This window comes from Dasypus novemcinctus, chromosome 8 (assembly GCF_030445035.2).
Source record: "Dasypus novemcinctus isolate mDasNov1 chromosome 8, mDasNov1.1.hap2, whole genome shotgun sequence".
Lineage (NCBI taxonomy): Eukaryota > Metazoa > Chordata > Mammalia > Cingulata > Dasypodidae > Dasypus > Dasypus novemcinctus.
The window spans coordinates 69,722,051-69,725,311 of record NC_080680.1 but is presented as its reverse complement, the minus strand read 5'-3'; the positions used below and the strand labels follow the sequence as shown (position 1 = coordinate 69,725,311).

Below are 3,261 nucleotides of genomic sequence, written 5' to 3'. Positions count from 1 at the left end.
GAAGAACACACAGCAAATGGACACAGAGCAGACAATGGGGGAGTGGAGGAGAGGAATAAATAAAAACAAATCTTTAAAAAAAAAGATCATTATCTTCTTCTAGATGATCTAGAAGATGGTGTAGGATAGAACCATATGATAATTAAAAATGATTTTAACTATCAATTCAATTATACAAATTAATATAGAGAATATTATGCACCAGGCACCCGACCAAGTACTCCAGGAAAGAAACACAAAGATGGCTGAAACGCAGCCCCTGACTCAAGGAAGCTTAAAGTTTAAAAGGAAAGTCAAGAGGTTAAAAGGAGTAGATTGCAGATATCCTGGACGTTGCTAACATACCTCCACCTCAATGGCATACTCAAATTATGATAGCAGTGAAAAGAATGTCATTGAGGAGGAATTAGATGAGGAATATGTAATAATCACATTAGTTCCAGTAAAAGAAGAACCTCAAGAGGAGCATCAAATGGAACCAAGTACTTCAACTGCAGAAGTTAAAGTAAAGAAGTCTAGGAAAAAGGATAAAGTTCATCTTCCTGAAATGAATGAGCAATTCAAAGCTTGCTCAAAACCTGGTTATAAAGAACCAGTGCTTCCCTTGCCATCCATTTTGCCTCCAGTTAATAAGATACATCGGAACACTCTGAGGAAGTGGTGCCAACAATTTAATTTGAGTACCGATGGCCAGAAAATAGAGGTTTATCTGAGGCTCCAGCAACATGCTTATCCTGAGCAAAAACAGGATATTCCTGACACACCACAGGAGGCCAAGTTGCAGTCATGCACAAAGAGATGCAAGGTGGCAAAGGATCAGAAAAGTTGTAAGAAAAGGGAGAAAGAGGAAGTGACTAATACAGTTGAAGTGATAAGTTCGGTTCAGGAGGCAATATTGGCATCATGGACAAGAATTGCTGCAAGAGCAGCTCAGCTGAAGACTGTGAATTCATGTCCCATTCCTACTTCTGTTGAGACTTTCTTGCTGCAAGTCTCTGGTGTCAGATGGTGTGTGGTCCATGGCAGAGTTCTCCCTGCAGACACAAAGGGTTGGGTTCGCCTGCAGTTCCACGCAGGGCAGGTCTGGGTGCCTGACACTCCCAAGAGGATGATCTCTCTCTTCCTGTTACTAGCCTGCACTTTCCCATCTGCAGATAATATGCTGTGCCCTGACTGTGTGAAGAGGAATAAGAAATTAATGAAAAGATTAATTATAATAGGGAAGGAAAAGCGACCTGCTTTGAACACACCAACATCACCCTTTTTGGATGGGCAATGTTGTAACAAACAAGAAACGATTGAAAACGCATAGTCAAATTGACTTGTACCTCAATGATTGTTGTGCTGTGTCCTAACCGTCCACAGGGCTGCCTACTTTCCAGAGGATAAAAGGGAATTTCTAGATTCTGGACTTGGGGTTTGCCAAAAAGTGACTGGTACTGCTGCTTTTCATGAGTTGCAAACAAATAAACCAATTCAGGAGAGCCAACAGGTATCAGTGGTTGAGCATCGGCTTCCCACATACAAGGTCCTGTACCAAAAAAAATAAAAATGAAATCTAAAAAAAAAAAAAGTTCCTCTGTATTGGTTCCATATAAATTACTCTCAGAGGAGAGTTACATTACAGAAGTCTCAGTAACTATTTTAACATTAAGTGTGTAGCTACATAGAATGTTTTTGCTCATTTAAAAAATTGTATGCTTGTATAATATAATCACAATATTCAAATGGTACTTGAGGGTATGGTGAAATATTTCTCATTTAATACTGACACAATTAGCCTTGCTCAATCATATTGTGTGTGTTATTTTCTACAATGAAATTTCTACAAGTAGATGTGTTGTAGAATAAAATTTCGTCAAGTGGTGGAAAAATAAAATAAAATTAAAAAAAATAAAAGGAAAGTCAATACCAGCACACAAACTATAGACTGTAATAAAGGGCAAAATACAAAAATGTTCCTTCAGAGATATTCAAAGATGCTCAGATTAGGAGCTGTAAGAGGTTAGTGGGAAACCAATGGATCATGAAGAAGGAGCTTTGTGGAATGAATTGTGTTTCCTCAGGGAAAAAGGAAAATAGATGATTCAGGCTGGGAGAACAAAATGAAGAAAGGATCTAGTGTGAAGTGTTAGGATGGTTGGAGAGGGCAAATTGTTCACTGAGGAGTAGAGAATGCTGGTTGAGAGAATGTTAAATGTCAGAGTTCTTGATAAAAAAGTGATCTCCCGTATTTTTTCCAGGTAACTGCATTCTTAACTGATGTGTTTGTTTTGAACTCTTTTAAACGAAGGATGACATAAGTAACAAAAAAGTGCACAAATCATGCTGTACAGCTTGACGAGATTTCCCAAAGTGCTTCCCTCCTTGCATCCAGTACCTAGAGTAGGAAACAATATTACCAACCTCCAGAAGGCGCCCTCATGACCTCTTCCAGCCACTCACCCCCGTGATGGTTGCCATCTTTACCTCTGTCTCTGCATCGGATGCATTGGTTTTGTTTGGCAAAGAACTTAATATAAATGGAGAAATACAGTAGATAAACCTGTGTTTGGTTTCTTTCTCTTAGTTGTTCTATGTTGCTATAGTTTGTTCCTTGTTTTGGCTGGTTAATATTCAATTATATGGAAATTGTAGGGATGGTTTGTAACTAAAGTGCACTTGAGTTTTTTGGTTGATTTTAAATTTTAACGTTCTAAACAAAGAAATGGATTTCAAATATCTCAGTTTCACAATGGGTAAAAAAGTGAAGTTATTGAACAATTAAGTTAAATATATACGTAAGCATCAGCTTACTATATTCAAATATGAACATTGAACAGTAATTTTCCTTATTAAGGACGAGCAGCAGCTGTAGTATGAGAACTAGGGAGAAAATTGGATAACTTCCATATTCTCTTTGCTCCCCTCCAGATTGTTTCCTACTCTGGCCTATGTTGACCTCTTCTTGAGTTTTGTGTATCATCCCTGGTTAGAGAGTCCTCAGATGAACTATACATATCCTATTCTGCGGCATGAGTATTTTGAAAAATCGTCGGACACCTCTACTAACTTTGTTATGTAAATTTTTTAAACATGTTTTCCAATTCCAGAATGACTGTTGAAAACTCCTTTCATTCTTTCTAATGAGAGGGAATGTTATCGTCCTCTTGAGGAAGCTCTGTGATTTGAGCAGGAACAATCAACTTTCAGGCCTGCCATCTGGAAGTTTTCTCACTCAGGAAACTTGTAAAAATTCTCTCTCTATTGTCCTCAAAAGGA

At 38.0% G+C, this 3,261-nt stretch overlaps 1 pseudogene; it reads left to right on the top strand.

Annotated features, from left to right (window-relative positions):
* Positions 1 to 355: 355 nt before the first annotated feature.
* Positions 356 to 1,312, top strand: LOC101435332 (developmental pluripotency-associated protein 2 pseudogene; annotated as a pseudogene).
* Positions 1,313 to 3,261: the final 1,949 nt, after the last annotated feature.